At 41.0% G+C, this 21,860-nt stretch overlaps 1 long non-coding RNA gene across 1 annotated transcript; it reads right to left on the bottom strand.

Moving 5' to 3' along the window:
• Positions 1-206: 206 nt before the first annotated feature.
• Positions 207-21,857, bottom strand: LOC138950881 (uncharacterized). Its single transcript, XR_011450845.1, has 4 exons — positions 21,705-21,857; positions 13,030-13,080; positions 4,243-4,344; positions 207-297 (listed from the first exon to the last, which is right to left on the bottom strand). It is a non-coding gene; the product is annotated as an uncharacterized lncRNA (long non-coding RNA).
• Positions 21,858-21,860: the final 3 nt, after the last annotated feature.

The raw sequence follows: 21,860 nt of genomic DNA, 5'->3' as shown, positions 1-21,860 counted from the left end.
GATCTGTATCGTGCGTATGCGTACACAAGGGGGTGTCTGGACACCAAGGAGGTCCGCAGAGAGTTAACTCTGGGAGATTTTACATCTCTCGTCGAAAGTCGGGGGTAGAAGACACGCCAGTGTCTATCATACTCACTACAAGTACCAGTTGACGTGTCTATCATACTCACTGCAAGTACCAGTTGACGTGTCTATCATACTCACTACAAGTACTGCAAGTACTGCCACTGCAGACTGTTCCTCGGGAGCAAAAATTAATGGACCCACGTAGACCACAGTATTCGAGAGGTTTCAACTCTGTGACAAACAAAGTAAAAAACAATATTGTACACACGCTGTTTCAGAGGTTCAGAGGTTATAGTGCCTCAGATTGTGGCCCGGGAGATACCCCCTCCAACGTGGGTTCAAATCCCATCAGAGTCATTTTTCACACGTGTGGATACGGCCTACTCCTGTCTGGAGTTCTTTGGGTGTTCTTACTTCGTATGTTTTATTGTTCTTAATTTTGTTTTTTAAGGTGGTTGTCATATGTTGTTTTGGTTGTTTTCAGAGCAGATGAACCACACTTTTCCATCCATTGTAATTATTTGTATGAACAATAAATGATCTTATGTCTTATCTTATCTATGTCTTATCTTATCTCATATCTTATCTTATCTCATATCGTATCTTATGTTTTATCTTATCTCATGTCTTATCTTATCCCATGTCTTATCTTATCTCATGTCTTATCTTATCTCATGTCTTATCTTATCTTATGTCTTATCTTATCTCATGTCTTATCTTATCTCATGTCTTATCTTATCTCATGTCTTATCTTATCTTATGTCTTATCTTATCTCATGTCTTATCTTATCTTATGTCTTATCTTATGTCTTATCTTATGTCTTATCTTATCTTATGTCTTATCTTATCTCATGTCTTATCTTATCTCATGTCTTATCTTATCTCATGTCTTATCTTATTTATGTCTTATCTTACGTCTTATCTTATGTCTTATCTTATCTTATGTCTTATCTTATCTCATATCGTATCTTATGTTTTATCTTATCTCATGTTTTATATTATCCCATGTCTTATCTTATCTTATGTCTTATCTTATCTCATGTCTTATCTTATCTTATGTCTTATCTTATCTCATGTCTTATCTTATCTTATGTCTTATCTTATCTCATGTCTTATCTTATCTTATGTCTTATCCCATGTCTTATCTTATCTCATGTCTTATCTTATCTTATGTCTTATCTTATCTCATGTCTTATCTTATCTCATGTCTTATCTTATCTTATATCTTATCTTATGTCTTATCTTATCTCATATCTTATCTTATCTATGTCTTATCTTATCTTATCTTATCTCATATCTTATCTCATGTCTTATCTTATCTCATGTCTTATCTTATCTTATGTCTTATCTTATCTCATGTCTTATCTTATCTCATGTCTTATCTTATCTTATGTCTTATCTTATCTCATGTCTTATCTCATGTCTTATCTTATCTCATGTCTTATTTTATCTCATGTCTTATCTTATCTCATGTCTTATCTTATCTTATGTCTTATCTTATCTCATGTCTTATCTTATCTCATGTCTTATCTTATCTCATGTCTTATCTTATCTCATGTCTTATCTTATCTCATGTCTTATCTGATCTCATGTCTTATCTTATCTCATGTCTTATCTTATCTCATGTCTTATCTTATCTTATGTCTTATCTTATCTATGTCTTATCTTATCTCATGTCTTATCTTATCTTATGTCTTATCTTATCTTATGTCTTATCTTATCTCATGTCTTATCTTATCTCATGTCTTATCTTATCTTATGTCTTATCCCATGTCTTATCTTATCTCATGTCTTATCTTATCTTATGTCTTATCTTATCTCATGTCTTATCTTATCTCATGTCTTATCTTATCTCATGTCTTATCTTATGTCTTATCTTATCTCATGTCTTATCTTATCTCATGTCTTATCTTATGTCTTATCTTATCTTATCTCATGTCTTATCTTATGTTATATCTTATCTCATGTCTTATCTTATCTTATGTCTTATCTTATCTCATGTCTTATCTTATCTCATGTCTTATCTTATCTTATGTCTTATCTTATCTCATGTCTTATCTCATGTCTTATCTTATCTCATGTCTTATTTTATCTCATGTCTTATCTTATCTCATGTCTTATCTTATCTTATGTCTTATCTTATGTCTTGTCTTATGTCTTGTCTTATTTTATCTCATGTCTTATTTTATCTCATGTCTTATCTTATCTCATGTCTTATCTTATCTTATGTCTTATCTCATGTCTTATCTTATCTCATGTCTTATCTTATCTCATGTCTTATTTTATCTCATGTCTTATCTTATCTCATGTCTTATCTTATCTTATGTCTTATCTTATCTCATGTCTTATCTTATCTCATGTCTTATCTTATCTCATGTCTTATCTTATGTCTTATCTTATCTTATGTCTTATCTTATCTCATGTCTTATCTTATCTCATGTCTTATCTGATCTCATGTCTTATCTTATCTCATGTCTTATCTTATCTCATGTCTTATCTTATCTTATGTCTTATCTTATCTCATGTCTTATCTTATCTTATGTCTTATCTTATCTCATGTCTTATCTTATCTCATGTCTTATCTTATCTTATGTCTTATGTCTACTCCTTCACTGAGTGGAAGTTATGTTGTTTTAATGGCATCACTGTACTAGGAACCCACAGCCAAGTTTCATTCGCTTCCTGAAAGCGACTTTGATTGTGCCTTTAATTGCCGAACTTCCTTACCAACCATACCATCATAATATTCATCGACATCTCATCAATCATCAAAATATGAGGTAATTATGAACAGATTTTTTAAAACTTTGAAGTGAATTTAAGCGTTTCAAAATGATTGGCAGTGAGTTCCAAATTGATGCACCAGAAAAGGCAAGACTGGATTTATACATTTCTATTCGTGGATTTAGTGGGATGAGGTTGGCAGATCCATACCTGTCGGAGGCTCTCCTAAATAATGATGAAATATAAAGCGGCACGTTTTCGTAATACATTTTGTGCATTATAATTGCCTTGTTCAGTTAATGATGCTTATCTAATGGAAGATAATTCAGAATTAATAACTTCATATCAGTCGAAACGTGTTCACTAACAATCAGTTTATCAGAACGACGATTGAGAGAAGTCAATTTACTTAAGTGGACATAACTGCTGCCATCCTAGAAAGTTGAAACATAATTTATGTGAGGCTACATATTATGAGAATGGTGAAAACATTTCCAAAGTTTTTCTATCAGCACTGTGTTGTTCTGCCCTTCGTTGGTCTCTTTGCTGGGCTGGTGCTTTTCTTCTCCATGCACCGGTCGGAGCGGGTGTCATGGCGAAACCCCGGTCGTCCTTGTCACTTCTCAAACGGAGAACAAACACTGCCCCTTCCTCTGTTCCGGTCATCTTCCACGATGTTGCCGTGTTTTTGCACAGTAGGGTGGATAAGACATCTTCTGCAGCAGTAGGGAGTCCTACGACTGGCATTACAATGTGACCAAGATGGCTGCAGCAGTAGGGAGTCCTACGACTGGCATTACAATGTGACCAAGATGGCTGCAGCAGTAGGGAGTCCTACGACTGGCATTACAATGTGACCAAGATCGCTGCAGCAGTAGGGAGTCCTACGACTGGCATTACAATGTGACCAAGATGGCTGCAGCAGTAGGGAGTCCTACGACTGGCATTACAATGTGACCAAGATGGCTGCAGCAGTAGGGAGTCCTACGACTGGCATTACAATGTGACCAAGATGGCTGCAGCAGTAGGGAGTCCTACGACTGGCATTACAATGTGACCAAGATGGCTGCAGCAGTAGGGAGTCCTACGACTGGCATTACAATGTGACCAAGATGGCTGCAGCAGTAGGGAGTCCTACGACTGGCATTACAATGTGACCAAGATGGCTGCAGCAGTAGGGAGTCCTACGACTGGCATTACAATGTGACCAAGATGGCTGCAGCATGACACTTTTCTAATTACGTGGATTATCAGATGACTACTCATTTGAGCTCCAACGACAGACAGACAGACAGACAGACAGACAGACAGACAGACAGACAGAGAGAGGTACAATGGGAATTAATTAGCAAAGAAAATCAAAATGAACATTAATTACCAGACAGAGAGAGGTACACTCAGAAGTACTTATCAAATAGAATCGCAATGGACATTGATTATCAAGGCACCCACTGCAAATCGATGTGTTTCTATTGGCGTCAGGTTGACAGACGCTGTTAGGTCGACACTTGTAGTTGTCCGGAAAACCGATGCACTTCGTTCCTGGAACCAGCACTGCGGCACGTGCACACAGATAAACAAACACACACACACACACACACACACACACACACACACACACACACACACACACACACACACACACACACACACATACACAGATAATGTATCTACCATAGAAACAACGATTGTCACACAGGCGTATGGTGGATGGACACCTTCCCAAAACCTTATTGAAGCCCTCCTGCGTTTCGCTCCGTCGGGCTTCAGTCAATCAACCATATAATACCCGCCAAGTTTCAAATGGAAGGAACGAGAGAATGCTTACTGTCCTACTGTAAATGTTTCGCCTCTTAATGACACAATGCTGGGTATAAGATAATTTGAGTTTTTTTTCGCCCTCGCCGCTTTTGATGAGATACACAAGTGTATGCGTGTTTAGGTGGTATCAGCCTTCTGCATTTATGGCAGAATGACCGAGGTCTTTTACGTGCCATTGTGGTGACACGGGGGCGGAATATGGCTTCCGTCTATGGGTCTGCACATAAAGTTGACCCGTGTCCGTCCCGGCCTGAATTTGAACCTGCAACCTTCCGATCTCAAGTCCAGTGCTCTTCCAACTGATCTACCGGGCCCCCTGTTTCAAATGAAAGCCTATCAATGTGTACTTATACCATCACTGGGAGATTCGATTGCTGCCTCCTAGTGGAAAGCTTGTAGCTACAGAGTCGCGCTACCCGGGTGTGTGCCTATTCAAGGGTGTAGTCATGCAGTTACTTGAACTTATAGCAGAATGACCGATATATTTTACGTGCCATGGTAGTGACACGCGCGTGGGGCATGGATACCATCTCTGAGTCAGCACTAAATGTTAACCAGCGGCGAATCCGTCCCGGTGTAACACGAAATTTTTAACTCCACGAAAAAAGTTACTCCGGAGTAAACATTTCGTACGAAATTCTTACTCCGAGTACACCGTTCGTACGAGAAAAGAATTCCCCAAGGCACACAAAAATTACTCCCTCCACGAAATGTTTACTCCCCAAGTTTTGACTAAATGTTTTAACGTTGAGGGGGGAATCGAGACGAGGGTCGTGGTGTATGTGCGTGTGTGTGTCTGTGTGTGTGTGTGTGTGTGTGTAGAGCGATTCAGACTAAACTACTGGACCGATCTTTATGAAATTTGACATGAGAGTTCCTGGGTATGAAATCCCCGAACGTTTTTTTCATTTTTTTGATAAATGTCTTTGATGACGTCATATCCGGCTTTTCGTGAAAGTTGAGGCGGCACTGTCACGCCCTCATTTTTCAACCAAATTGGTTGAACTTTTGGTCAAGTAATCTTCGACGAAGCCCGGACTTCGGTATTGCATTTCAGCGTGGTGGCTTAAAAATTAATTAATGACTTTGGTCATTAAAAATCTGAAAATTGTAAAAAAAAATGTATAAAACGATCCAAATTTACGTTCATCTTATTCTCCATCATTTTCTGATTCCAAAAACATATAAATATGTTATATTTGGATTAAAAACAAGCTCTGAAAATTAAATATATAAAAATTGTTATCAAAATTAAATTGTCGAAATCAATTTAAAAGCACTTTCATCTTATTCCTTGTCAGTTCCTGATTCCAAAAACATATAGATATGATATGTTTGGATTAAAAACACGCTCAGAAAGTTAAAACAAAGAGAGGTACAGAAAAGCGTGCTATCCTTCTTAGCGCAACTACTACCCCGCTCTTCTTGTCAATTTCACTGCCTTTGCCATGAGCGGTGGACTGACGATGCTACGAGTATACGGTCTTGCTGAAAAATGGCATTGCGTTAAGTTTCATTCTGTGAGTTCGACAGCTACTTGACTAAATGTTGTATTTTCGCCTTACGCGACTTGTTTTACTTCCAGTAAATAATTTCGTACGCGAAAATTGGATGCGGGCGAAGGGATAATGCCAATATGTGATCTCGCGCAAACGAATGTCGCGCTACCCTCCCTCAACCCCTTCCACCACCAAGACTAATGGGGGACAAGGGAGTAAAAATTTCGTACACCTGGCATGGGAAGATAAATTGCTCGTGTTCGGGTGACGTAATTTATTCGTTATTTATTCGTCAGGGGAGTTACATTTGTGTACAAAATGTTTACTCGGAACTCACCTGTCGTGGGAAGTAATTTTCTCGTGTTATGGGGGGAGTACTTTTTTCGTAAAGGGAGCAACATTTTCGTTCAAAATTTTTACTCCGGAGTAAAAATCTCGTGGGAGTAATTTTCTCGTGTTACACCGACCTGGATGCGAACCCGTTATCCGCAGATCACAAGTCTAGTGCTCTACCAACTAGGCTACTGGGCCCTCAGAAATGTTGATTTTTTTTTATAGTTTGTTTACATTTATTTTTATTGTGCGTTCTTCTCTTCTCGTCTATACCAGGCAGGATAATAGAAGAGTGGTGCTACAGATCTGGCACCATTGCTTTGATGTCAAACTACATAATCAGACTCTCATGCTAACATTTCGATAATTATGCCGATACACAAATACCGGTAATGGTAATTCGTACCGGTACACATGTACCGGTAGCTGCATGTAACGTGAAAGGCTCGACAGATGTGTGGTGGTGAACATGATCACTCACGCGTGACGGCGTGTAGCTTTAACATAGGACCCGTCCAAAACCTGCCAACCCGTGTGAAATCTCAAGTGTAGCCATTCATTTTTGGCTCACGTAAGTGTAGCCTATGCGATCGTAACTTTGTCTGTCTGTGCGTTTGTGCGTGTGTGTGTGTGTGTGTTTGTGCGTGTGTGTGTATGTCTGTGGTAGAAACTCTAACATTTGAAGACGTCACATTACATTGACGTCACATTATGACGTAAGAGGGTTAGACGTCACGCGAAGGAAGTACTGAAAGTCTCGGTCATTATTATTTTGAGCGCGCCGAGACTAGTTGGCAGTCGTGTCCTGCAAGTAGGCTACATGCAGACAGACAGATCTAGATCTAGTGTCTCGCTTTCTTGCACAGTTTCACCTATGCTCTTTCTGTGTGTGTGTGTGTGTGTGTGTGTGTGTGTGTGTGTGTGTGTGTGTGTGTGTGTGTGTGTGTGTGTGTGTATGTGTGACGAGTGATTGAGTTTGTGTTACTGTTTGTCGATTTCTTACGTGAGCCTTGATGGCTTCGCCTCTTGTTTTTGAGTCACTTGAGAAAAAGTGACTCTATGTAATCGGTCAGTGTTAGTCTGTCCGGCCGGCCGTCCGTAGACACCACCTTAACGTTGGACTTTTCTCGGAAACTATCAAAGCGATCGGGCTCATATTTTGTTTAGTCGTGACCTCCAATGACCTCTACACTTTAACGATGGTTTCGTTGACCTTTGACCTTTTTCAAGGTCACAGGTCAGCGTCAAAGGAAAAATTAGACATTTTATATCTTTTCTCGGAAACTATCAAAGCGATCGGGCTCATATTTTGTTTAGTCGTGACCTCCAATGACCTCTACACTTTAACGATGGTTTCGTTGACCTTTGACCTTTTTCAAGGTCACAGGTCAGCATCAAAGGAAAAATTAGACATTTTATATCTTTGACAAAGTTCATCGGATGTGATTGAAACTTTGTAGGATTATTCTTTACATCAAAGTATTTACATCTGTAGCCTTTTACGAACGTTATCAGAAAAACAAGGGAGATAACTAGCCTTTTCTGTTCAGCAACACACAACTTAACGTTGGGCTTTTCTCGGAAACTATAAAAGTGACCGGGCTCAAATTTTATGTGAACGTGACTCATTGTGTTGTGAATAGCAATTTCTTCCTGTCCATCTGATGCCTCATATAATATTCAGAACTGCGAAAGTGACTCGATCGAGCGTTTGCTCTTCTTGTTATATTTAATTTTCAGCGTAGCCAAATAATTGGCTCACGTAAGTGTAGCCTATGCGATGCTAAATTTTGTCTGTCTGTGCGTGCGTATATATGTATGTATGTATGTCTGTGGTAGAAACTTTAACATTTGAAGACGTCACATTATGGCGTAAGAGGGTTAGACGTCACGCGAAGGAATTACTGAAAGTCTCGGTCATTGTTATTTTGAGCGGGCCGAGACTAGTTTTTTCTTCGAAATCGGCCATTCAGATCTAGATCTAGTGTCTCGCTTTCTTGCACAGTGTCACCTATGCTTACTGTGTGTGTGTGTGTGTATGTGTGACGGAGTGATTGAGTTTGTGTTACTGTTTGTCGATTTCTTACGTGAGCCTTGAAGGCTTCGCCTCTTGTTGGGTTTTGGTGTCACATTGTCTGAGCATTATCCGCACATCCTCAATTAGGATATTTCGCGCAAGAATATGTGACCCTCCACCACGAAATGAGTCGCATGTCACCTCGCGCGGTTCTGCCCTGGGCTTAATATAAGTCCGGGGAGTGTCTGGTAACAGTGTGATGGTCACCTTAGTCACAGGCTTATAACTCAAACAGTTTTCGCTCTTTTCTAAAACGGGTTTCACTACCGGATAGAGCATACAAAACTCTTTATGAAAATGTAAAAACATGAAAATCATGCAAAGGTGACATGCGACTTATTCCGTGGTGGAGGGTCACATATAAATATCATTTATTTTACAAATAATTTTTTTCTGGATTAACAAAAGTTGCGTTATTTTTGGCAGCCAGTATATTATCAAGACCGATGTCTGAGGAAGGTGTATTGTGAATTTTACCGCATCAGCGCACTTGCAATCCACGTAAAGCCCGAGTTAGCTGAGACATTTTTCATGTGCAGTTCAGCTGCACGTGCAAGAAAAGCACAAAAGCTGATCAGTGAGTGGTGTTCACTGTCACTAGAGGATACAAATGGCACAAAGTTACAGGTTTCATCAGTCCCTTATTCGACGCTATCGACATGCCAAGACTCACTTCTGCTGAACGCGAGAGAGCCATTAGACGTCTGGAGGATGGGGACACGCCGGAAGCCGTGGCTGCGACTTTCCAATGTCCCATATCCACCATTTATCGTCTCCTGCAGCGGTTTGTGATAACTGGCTCTACTGCTGATGCCGAGCGAAGCGGCAGACCCCGAGTGACGACGCCAAGGCAAGATCGGCACATTTTCCGCAGCCATGTTGCACATCCCTTCAGAACAGCTGCAGAAACAGCCAGAACTGTTATAGGGACACACCAGGCACCCATTTCTAGGCAAACGGCCAGCCGGCGACTGCGCTTCAGGGGGCTGAGGAACTGCCGTCCAGCCAGGGGACCCGTCCTCACCGTGCGCCATAGACAGGCACGCCTGCATTGGGCGCAAGGCCACCTCAATTGGAACAATGTTCGCTGGCAGAACGTGCTTTTCAGCGATGAAAGCCGTTTCTGCATTGACCATGCCGACGGGCGTGTTCGGGTATGGAGAAGAAGTGGTTACCGCTATGCTGACAACTGTGTCGTGGAGAACAACGCCTGGGGTGGGCCCAGCCTCATGTTGTGGGGCGCCATCGGCCACAACCAGGCGCTAGGTCCCGTCATCTTCCAAGGCCTGGGTCCTGGACCCGGCAACGGCGTAACAGAGCAGCGCTATATGGACCAGGTGCTGCACCCTCATGTGCTGCCCTTTTTTTCAAGCCCATGGAAACTGGGTTTTCCAGCACGACAACGCGCGCCCCCACACCGCCAGGGCCACTCAGGATCTCCTGCACCGCTCAGGCATCCAGGTGATGCCTTAGCCAGCGTTATCTCCTGACATGAACCCTATTGAGCAATTTTGGGACTTGCTCCAGACACAGCTCAACAGGGTGGTCCCAAGGCCCACAACTGTCGCTGATCTTGATCGAGCCGTCCGGCAGGCCTGGACCAACATTCCCAGGCAAGCCAGCAACACGTTGATTGGTCCGCTCAATGCACCGCCGATGCCAGGCCGTCATCGATGCTAACGGGGGCCACACACGCTATTGACTGTTCTGTTAAGCGCTAATAACGCATCTTATCCCATGACCTACCTCTTTGTCTCTGTTAGCTGAGGAGGTGATTATTCTGAATATTCCATCACAACCATATGGATATCCCATCACAACCGAGTTTCGATCTCAACTGTCATTGGTCATTGTTTTAGATTTCAGAGTACAATTGAATAAATTATAGAGGTCATCTGCATATTCAGAGTTTACAGATGGACTTTTTTCAACATACAACTGAAATATTTTGTGGTGTCAAAGTCAATATCACGTATAGGTACAGGCCTACATGTGTCAATATTGAAAAAATAAAGAATACTTCATACGATACGCACATTCTGCATGGATTTAAAGAGCGGAGTCGAGATATTTCGCTGGCTGAAGCGACTGCATGGTCAAAGGCATGTTCAACGAGTATCGCGAGTGGGATCAAGGGACGATACTCCCTAATTTTTACACAGACAGCCATCTACACAGAACAGTGAGAGAGAGAGACAGAGAGACAGAGAGAGAGAGAGAGACAGAGAGAGCAATCAAAACACAACCCAGTCACCTGGTAGTTCGAAAACTCAATCTGAAACTGACATCGATTGTCGAAGGCATGCCTGCGGTGCATAACTCTGGAAAAGTTGTCGTAGCTGGGAACCCGTTGAGATCCATTCCAACGCCAAAACAATTATCAAAAGACTCACCATGAAGTCAAATCAAACGTTAGGTTTTCTCATTTGGTTATTTGCTTTGGCTTTAAGTGTATTGCTTCGATTGATAGCTGAATCTGCTTGCAACCGTGCTGTTCAAGACTGTTCGAACCGTTGTCTGCTAGACGGGCTTGTGTGAATCCGAGTCGAGTCAACTGCGGGGTTCAGCAACAAATGAACCCCCCGCGGGTTAGGGGGAGTCCCATATTGGTTGGGACTAGAAATAATTTACCCGATGCTACCCAGCATGTCGTAAGAGGCGACTAACGGTTCTGTGACTCTTCTTTTGTCTTATTTCTGCCTTACCAGTCCTTTCACCTATATTTCCTTCCAAGAAAACTCTCCCTACTATTCCCTGCAGTTTTCCAATTCTTTTCTTGTTGTCTTATTTCTACCTGACTGGATCCATCACCTTTATTTCACTTACCAAAAGTCTTCTTTTCCACATCCTTATTTCTCTGCACCCCGCATGTCGTATGAGGCGACTAACGGATTCTGTTTCTCCTTTTACCCTTGTTAAGTGGTTCTTGTATAGAATATAGTCAATGTTTGTAAAGATTTTAGTCAAGCAGTATGTAAAAAATGTTTAGTCCTTTGTACTGGAAACTTGCATTCTCCCAGTAAGGTCATATATTGTACTACGTTGCAAGCCCCTGGAGCAGTTTTTTTGATTAGTGCTTTTGTGAACAAGAAACACTTAACAAGTGGCTCTATCCCATCTCCCCCCCCCTTTCCCCTATCCCATCTCCCCCCTTTCCCTCGTCGCGATATAACCTTCGTGGTTGAAAACGACGTTAAACACCAAATAAAGAAAGCAACAAATGAGGGAGTGGCACCAAAATGAAAAGAAGAAGACGAAAATAAGTTGGAGATACAGCTAAGATATATGGGGAAGAGAAGAGGATGTGAGGTGTTAGATGTATCCAACCTTTGGTGTTAAAACTCAAGACCGGGACAAAGTAGAACGCGATGTACCGCGACCGACTCTCAGTGCCGACATACAACTTCCAAGCTTTATTGCTTAACGTCTACAACAGGCGAAGTACTGAAGCTTTGGCTCACCTAAACCCGACGACTGAATGTAAGTGATCCACGTGTGAAAACCAAAACTGACAGAACAGCGCGATGACAGCCAACATTTCTATCCCCGACTGACAAACAGTAACACTGCATGCGAACTGACTTGGGTCAACGATCAAACCAGCACGGCCCGAACTGAATTTGTTGCTCTGCCATTATCGTGCGCAATTCTGGTAAAAATATAAACCCGGTATGCCGAATTGAGTATAACGAAAGCCGATGTCAAATATACACAGGGATATTTTAAAATGACTTTCAAAATGTAAAAGCAGATAGCAGACCTTTTTATAAGCAATATGAATGACTGAATGTCCACATACAAGTCGAATGACGCCGTCCATTATGCTGACAAATGGGAACTTGCTTTGCGCATGAATTCATTGACATGAATTTCGACTGCGGAGGCTTTTGGCAAGCTGAAAACAGGCACGGGCAGGTTTTAGTGGAAAAAGTAAGTGTTTTTAATGAAAACGTCGGAGTAATGGGATAAATAGCTTACACAGCTCGTCCTGAATATCTTGCATATTTTCCCTCGGGTCGATTTTCATGTATTACGTCGCCAAAGGCTCGGTAATACATGAAAATCGACCCTCGGGAAAATATGCAAGATAATCAGAACTCGGAGTGTGTAACCTATACGTCTCCCCAACCTTACTGTGTTATGGACCATAAGTCAGTGTTCTACTCTACCAAAAATTGGACATTAATAATGAAATTTGAATTTTTGTACGATTTTTTTATTAGGCAATAAATGACACTAGACACTGTTTTTCGCGTTTCTTTTGGACGTCAGTATATATTCTTCTTTTTTTTTTTTAAGTTATCTGACCAAAAAAATTTCAGTGTTGACAATGTGTTATGACACACATTCTGACCACTACACGGATTGAAATTTAGAAATAAACAGCAGGACTCACAAGAAAGAGCCAACAGTTGCCTGCTTTTCATTACTTAATTGGCGTAAAAGCGTAGTCATTTGTCGTTGCATGCTCTGCATCTGCCGTCCCACACCTTAGCGAGAGAAACTTACACAATGTTTGCTGTTCATCGATCGACTTTGTTGTGGAAGGCTGTTGGGTTGCTGAAAAGGAAAGAAAGAAAACAAAAAAACACTTTTGAGAAATACAGCACAAGTTTTCGAAACATTAAAAAAAATTATATCAAAGAAGCAGTAACTCTCTACGAATTTAAAGAGCAAGAAAAGCAAATGCTTATGACGACTCAATGATTTACATGTGTATATCCCATGACCTCCCTTCTTTGTCTCTGTTACTTCAGTATGGGTATATATATCTGTTGTATTTTTATAGCTCAATAAATACATCATGGACTCAAAAAAATATATGATAGTGCAGATTCCGATTTGGGCGAAGAACTACTTTGCTCCCGACCTTTGACCTCGCGCCGAACAATGTGACACATTTGTATGAAGTTCCAAAATCGTATTGCACGGCTCAGAAAACCATATCAGTTGCACGCAAAAATGAATCTCAGAACTGATCTGATGTATGAGATGCAATAAGCAAACGTTTCTTTCATTATGAAAGCAATGCAGGTCGAAAAAAACGAACATTCAACTTACAAGATAACCAGATGCTGGCGAACCAAAACAAAAACACGAGTACCCTCCCTTGCTTCGTTAGCAGACGACTTTTGAGAATCTGTCAGACCGTCCTTACCTGGCACGGTTGGGCTTCGCTATCAATTATCGGCTGTTTCACGTGTTTTGCGAGCAAGTCTACTCTTTTGCCTGGCTCTGCAGTAAGTCCACATTGGCGATGAAGGTATCCGAGAACTTAACATGTGTATTTTTCCGTAATCCAGTCATATTCCTTCAAAATGCAATCAATCGGCGCGTTTTCCTCACACCCATACCATTTTAAGTTCATCCATGCAAACACACTCGCAAAACAGTTTATCACGTAGATACATTTCAAATAGGGAGCAAATGGTTAAATCTAAACCTACATATTTGTTCCCTAAAATTTGATTCTCTGTCAATAAGCCTAATTACACACGTTCGAGAAAAACAACGTGGAATCGATTCTAAATCGAGTAAGCCAAATGGGTCCCAAACCCGTTTCGCCCGTTCTGCCGACCTGAAACGCAAAACAAAAGAATTGTGCGCTTCAACTAAATTAATTTCTATACGACTTCATTACTTTCTTGCAACTTATGAACCTTTACTTAAAGCTTTTAAATGGTCTGAAAGTAGTGTTACCGCGTACTTATTGATGCACTCATTCGTTTTATTTTTTCAGCGACGGTCACTTAGTTTAAGGTTGCAAAAGGGCTAAGTCTCGCTGGCAACAATGTTTTACACTGCACAGATCGCAACAGTGCCGCTAGTAGTCTACACTTTGTGTTTGATGGTAGAATGGGATATACAGATTACAACACTCGTGGTTTTTTATATGGCTTGTATTTCAGTCAAGACCCAGCGGGAATATCAATCGAGAGCCACTCGCCAGAGGCTTAACGCCGATATTGGGGGAAGCAGAAGATACAAATTAAAACAAATGTTGACAAGCCAATCGCAGAACAGAACTGACACAACAAAGTGAAAGATATTATTATATGCTGAAGATGTGACCCTATTTTTGAACAATATGGAACACGCATTAACCCTTGTTACCTATTTTTCAAAATTCTCAGGTTTGGCAATGAATAGACAAAAAACTGAAATCATGGCCTCTAGGCAGTAATAAATATGGTAATGAAAATGAGTGTGGGTTAAGGTGGACTACACAAGTGAAGATTTTGGGAATTTATTTCAGTAGCTCCTCATCCGTCTCTGAGATTGAAGAAAACTGGACAAGCCGTATTGAAAATATACGACGCAACATTGTGAAATGGTTTAAACGAAATTGTAGTATCATGGGGAAAATGTGCATAGTGAAATCTCTTTTGTTATCGCAGATTATTTATCCGTTGCAAGCACTGGTAATACCCGAAAAGGTATTGACTGAGATAAATACTTTGTTTTACAGATTTATTTGGAAAAAAAACGATTTTCAAACACTAAGGCATTTGAGAAAGTTAAAAGAAAAGTCATGTGTCAAGATTTTCCTGATGGGGGTTTAAAAATGATTGAATGCAGTCCTCTTGTTTGTTGTCCTGGGCTGCGAATTTATTGAACGAAAAGCAGGAAAGATGGAAACAGATACCGTTACATATGTTTTCGAAGCTTGGTGAAAGGTTGTGTTGTTTCCATTCTAACACCACTGTAAAAACTTTGAAAGGATTGGGATTAATTAAAAATGTATTTTGGAAACAAGTGTTAATCTGTTGGTTGAAAATAAGGACATGATTCAGAGAGCAGTAGGTGGAGAAATGTTATTAAGTGATACGTGTTTATGGAACAGCAGTGATATAATGTTTTTTTAGCGATTGGATTAAAGCAGGCATTTGTCGAGTAAAGGATGTATTTGTTAATAATGAGTGTTTGCCCTTTAATGTTATGCAGCAGAACCCCCGCGGGTTAGGGGGAGTCCCAGATTGGTTGGGACGAGAAAGAATTTACCCGATGCTCCCCAGCATGTCGTAAGAGGCGACTAACGGATTCTGTTTCTCCTTTTACCCTTGTTAAGTGTTTCTGGTATAGAATATAGTCAATGTTTGTAAAGATTTTAGTCAAACAGTATGTAAGAAATGTTAAGTCCTTTGTACTGGAAACTTGCATTCTCCCAGTAAGGTAATATATTGTACTACGTTGCAAGCCCCTGGAGCAAATGTTTGATTAGTGCTTTTTTGAACAAGAAACAATTGACAAGTGGCTCTATCCTATCATCCCCCTTCCCTCCGTCGCGATATAACCTTGAACGGTTGAAAACGACGTTAAAAACCAAATAAAGAAAGAAAGTTATGCAGCAGAAGGTTGGATATAAGCCTACAAGATTCTTTGAACATAGGGTTATTTGTACAGCAGTTAAAGCAGCAGCACTACGCTCTGCAAATCTTCTTCTTCTTCTTCTGCGTTCGTGGGCTGAAACTCCCACGTACACTCGTGTTTTTTGCACAAGTGGAATTTTACGTGTATGACCGTTTTTATCCCGCCAATTAGGCAGCCATACGCCGTTTTCGGAGGAAGCATGCTGGGTTACATGGATTACAGGATCTTTTTCGTGCACACTTGGTCTTGTGCTTACGTGTACACACGGGGTTTTTCGGACACCGAGGAGAGTCTGCACACAAAGTTGACTCTGAGAAATAAATCTCTTGCCGAACGTGGGGACGAACTCACGCTGACAGCGGCCAACTGGATACAAATCCAGCGCGCTACATCCCCGCCCCGCTCTGCAAATGGACATGTATGTGGATTTAACGGTTTAAAGAATCTGAGTAAGCCTTGTCAATTTCGAAAATTGATTATAAAGGAAAAGTATGTGGAGCCGGTTACAGTTAAATTTTGGGGAAATAAATGTGATTTCAGGCCGGGAAAAGAGCGGTGGTTAATGGTAAACAAAGTAACCACTGAAACAAGATTGCGAATGTAACAAAGGAAAATATTGCACAATATTTACCCCACAAATATTGTATTGTATAAAATAGGTACTTCCTCGAGTAATTGTTGTATTTATTGTGAGAACGAAATTGATTATATTGAACATTTTATTTATTTTTGCCCGAAAATTATGTCCATTTGGAAATGCGCTGAGGATAAAGTGAATTGTAAATATAATTTGATTATTAAAATTACCGTAGAGGATGTTTTTCGGGCGTGTTTGAAAATTCACAAAGTTCCAAGGCAATAATAAGTTATGTGAATTATTTGATTGTGATAGCCAACATGTGATGTTGGTATTATAGATATGGTATATTGTATGCATTTTTGAGAGGGAATTGTTATATAGAAAAGTTGTTTAAAATACATTTAAAAATAGTATTGTTAATGATATAAGTATATTTAAAGTAGAAACATTAATATAACAAGAAGGGCAAAGCCCATACGACTCACATGCTTGACCTTGACCTTTACATGACCTTGACCTTCAGGGTCAAGGTCAAATAACTAAACCTAGCAATGACATCATACACTAAGAACTGCTTTACACATTTTTCCTACCAAAATACATGTGACCTTGACCCAAGGTCAAGGTCATCCAAGGTCATGCAACACAAAGCTGTTAATTCAAGACATAGGAAGTACAATGGTGCTTATTGGCCCTTTCTACCATGAGATATGGTCACTTTTAGTGGTTCACTACCTTATTTTGGTCACATTTCATAAGGGTCAAAGTGACCTTGACCTTGATCATATGTGACCAAATGTGTCTCATGATGAAAGCATAACATGTGCCCCACATAATTTTTAAGTTTGAAACAGTTATCTTCCAAAGTTCAGGGTCAAGGTCACTTCAAAATATGTATACAATCCAACTTTGAAGAGCTCCTGTGACCTTGACCTTGAAGCAAGGTAAACCAAACTGGTATCAAAAGATGGGGCTTACTTTGCCCTATATATCATATATAGGTGAGGTATTAAATCTCAAAAACTTCAGAGAAAATGGGAAAAATGGGAAAAATAGCTGTTTTTTAGACATCATTTATGGCCCCTGCGACCTTGACCTTGAAGCAAGGTCAAGATGCTATGTATGTTTTTTGGGGCCTTGTCATCATACACCATCTTGCCAAATTTGGTACTGATAGACTGAATAGTGTCCAAGAAATATCCAACGTTAAAGTTTTCCGGCCGGCCGGACGGACGGACGGACGGACGGACGGACGACTCGGGTGAGTACATAGACTCACTTTTGCTTCGCATGTGAGTCAAAAAGCAGGGGATAAAAAAGAAAAAAAAAAATTAAGAAGGATCCTCCCCGCAAAAAAACCCAAAAAAACAAGTCGCGTAATGCGAAAATACAACATTTAATTACCAAGCGGCTGCAAATACCCACGAGTGGTTTATTTTCCAGTAATCAACTCGTGGTCATTGTTTAAGCTATTTATACAACGACCAACACGGGTCGAACATGCAGTCATGCAGACGACATTTTGTAGGCAATTTCATTTCAGCCTAATCACTCAGAGTGTCAAATGCGCGTCATTCAAATAGTCCCTATTCTTTTACTTTATTCTTAGTCTCCGACTCGTCGGCATTATACTTGTCTCGTCTAAATATCGGACCCCATTGCTACGATTAAAACACAATAGCGTTTATATAGCTATTCTGACATTACATTCTGTGTTAAAATCATGTTTTTGTCAGCAGCAAGGACCAGAATGGTCCATGTCGTTGATTGCAGACGACGGTTCCCTTTCCGCATGAAGCCACGTAAATAACCGAACATTGAAAAACCCACGGACATGTATTACGGAGAAAACTCGCGATAACCGGATGTTTAGCATTACGTCAATATGCTAGGAATCCTATGACGTCATGACGTATTCATACTTGCCTACGTAGATTGTATACATGTTCGAAAGTCTGACTGTTGTGAATTCGCGTGGTGAAGACTGCGGTAAATCTGTAGATGATAAGAGAACAAGGATTGTCTCAGAAGAAACGACTAAATGTTTCAGACCGGTAACTTCATTTCAACATTGCACTATATAATGGACGTTCTATGTGACAGGAGAGTTTGCTGATTTTGTGTTAAACATTGGAGAGATCGTCTGCTAGAATCAGAGATAGGTCGCTTCAGATTGCAGCTTCTGGAAATTTGCAAGGTTTGTTGCCTGTTAAAGAACTGGATTTTACACGTAATGTATGTCATGTACAGTAAGCAACAACAAAAACACACACAAAGCAAATGGCATTGTCTGTCGACTAGGCATACACGTCAGCCATTGTTGTTACAGTTTTGAGTCAACATTGTACGTATTCTTCCGCAACAGGGTCCAATCGTCTGGGTTTCAAATGTTCTAAAAATAAATTCTAGTGTTGATTATTTTTTAGCCCTCTTTATTCTTACTTCGAATAATCCACGTGTGATTTTTGGGTTTAATCAAAGTAGTTCGTTCTAATTTCTCACTTGTCTAAAAATAATCAACTAGATTTAATCCACCCCTCGGTTGCATTGCAGGAGTTGTATAAAAGGCAGTAAAATTCACGAGCCTGTTTAGCGCAGTAGTGGTTGCGCTGTGCTGCATAGCATGCTTTTCTGTACCTCTCTTCGTTTGAACTTTCTGAGCGTGTTTTTAATCCAAACATATTATATCTATATGTTTTTGGAATCAGAAACCGACAAGGAATAAGATGAATGTGTTTTTAAATCGATTTCGCACATTTTGTTTTAATCATAATTTTTATATTTTTAATTTTCAGAGCTTGTTTTTAATCCAAATATAACATATAACATGCATGGAATCAGAAAAGGATTAAGAATAAGATGAACGCAAATTTGGATCGTTTCATAAAAAAAAATTATTACACTTTTCAGATTTTAAATGACCAAAGTCATTAATTAATTTTTAAGCCTCCAAGCTGAAATGCAATATCAAAGTCCGGCTTTCGTCGAAGATTGCTTGGCCAAAATTTCAATCAATTTTATTGAAAAATGAGGGTGTGACAGTGACGCCTCAACTTTTACAAAAAGCCGGATATGACGTCATCAAAGACATTCGAAAAAATGAAAAAAACGTCCGGGGATATCATACCCAGGAACTCTCATGTAAAATTTCAAAAAGATCGGTCCAGTAATTTACTCTGAATCGCTCCACACACACACACACACACACACACACACACACACACACACACACACACACACACACACACACCACGACCCTCGTCTCGATTCCCCCTATATGACTGTTAAAACATTTAGTGAAAACTTGACTAAATGTAAAAAGAGGCAAACAAGAAAGGGTTGAAGCAGCCTGTGTGCAACTGAGATAAAACTAAACATTCTTATTTTCTATAGTATTGGCTGGTTGGCTTGGCTTTTAAATACTAACTGGATATCATCATCGTCTTTTTCTTCTTCTTCTTCTTCTGCTTGATCGTTTTTAAGCTGCAACTCTCACGTACATTCGTGCAAAACACGAGTGGGTTTTTACGCGTAGGACCGCTTTTGTTTCCGCCATTTGGGCAAACCATTCTCCGATATCGGGGTAGTTAAAAAATAATCTGATTTGGACAGGTTTTTACATTTAGTCAAGTTTAATCGAGACGAGATTCGTGTACATTTAGTCAAAACTACTGGACCGATCTTCATGACATTTCACAAGAGAGAGCCTGGTTATGATATCTCCAGACATTCTTTTTCATTTTTTTTTTTATAAATGTCTTTGATGACGTCATGTCCGGCTTTGTGAAAATTGAGGCGGCCCTGTCACGCCCTCGTTTTTCAATCAAATTGATTGAAATTGTGGTTAATTGGTTTGTTCATTAACGTTGTCAATAAAATCAAATTTTCACTAACAGATTTATAAATGATTGCATCATTTTCCTTAATTTTCTCCTGAATTCCTGAATTTACTCGAAAAATGTGCTCAGAATTACACAGAAAATAGGTTAAGTTAGTACTGCGTTCTCACGCTACGCGGAGACGAGCGTGACCCATCTCGGTTTTTAGTGTGGTTAGTCGAGACTATCTTAATACAGTCTCGGCGATAACTGTTTTTGTGTGTTAATATGGTGCTTTGATTCCGACAGCGTCACGCGACTTTTTTCTTCCAAAGACAGTCAAGGGTTAACAATACAAAAACATCATGACACCCCCCACTCAATATTCCCCCTCCCAACCCCATTGCACCCTACACTTACCAAAAGTCAAGGGGTAACGCAACAAAAACATCAAGAAAAACCATCACCACTTCCCCCCCCCCCCCCACAACCTACCAAAAGTCAAGGCGTAACGTAACAAAAACATTAAGACCCCCCCCCCCCCACAACCTACCAGAAGTCAAGGGGTAACGCAACAAAAACATCAAGACACCCACCCCCTCACCCACCCCCCTCACCCGCCCCAAATTACCAAAAGTCAAGGGGTAACGCAACAAAAACATTAAGACCCCCCCCCCCCCCACGACCAACCAAAAGTCAAGGGGTAACGCAACAAAAACATCAAGACACCCCCCCCCCCCCCACAACCTACCAAAAGTCAAGGGGTAACGCAACAAAAACATCAAGACACCCCCCCCCCCCCCCTCACGACCAACCAAAAGTCAAGGGGTAACGCAACAAAAACATTAAGACCTCCCCCCCCCCCCCACAACCTACCAAAAGTCAAGGGGTAACGCAACAAAAACATCAAGACACCCCCCCCCCCCCCCCCACGACCAACCAAAAGTCAAGGGGTAACACAACAAAAACATCACGACACCCCCCCCCCCCCCCCACAACCTACCAAAAGTCAAGGGGTAACGCAACAAAAACATCACGACAACCCCCCACAACCTACCAAAAGTCAAGGGGTAACGCAACAAAAACATCACGACCCCCCCCCCCCCCCCCCCACAACCTACCAAAAGTCAAGGGGTAACGCAACAAAAACATCACGACACCCCCCCCCCCCCCACAACCTACCAAAAGTCAAGGGGTAACGTAACAAAAACCATCAAGACACCCCTTTCCCCCCCTCCCCCATCCGCCCAACTTACGAAAAGTCATTACAACCCTCCCCCCCCCCCCCCTGCCCCAACTCCCCACTTACGAAAAGACAATAGGTAACGAGACACTCCCCAACCCTTACCCCATCCGAACCTGCCCCCTAACACCCCATCCCCCCACCACCCCCCTCCACCACCACCACCACTTACCAGGAACATAAATGGATGTTGCTCGTCCCAACACCTGCAGTTCGCACAGATGCATGGGAGCGGGTTTGTCGAGACCGTATCCATGTTCTCTCTGCTTTGGCATCACCAGGGTGACGTATCTGCCGAGAATGGGGGCGTCTTGGCACTTGTATCGCA

The sequence above is a fragment of the Littorina saxatilis genome, linkage group LG16 (assembly GCF_037325665.1).
Source record: "Littorina saxatilis isolate snail1 linkage group LG16, US_GU_Lsax_2.0, whole genome shotgun sequence".
NCBI lineage: Eukaryota > Metazoa > Mollusca > Gastropoda > Littorinimorpha > Littorinidae > Littorina > Littorina saxatilis.
The sequence above is the reverse complement of the archived record's forward strand: the minus strand, read 5'-3'. Positions and strand labels throughout refer to the sequence as shown.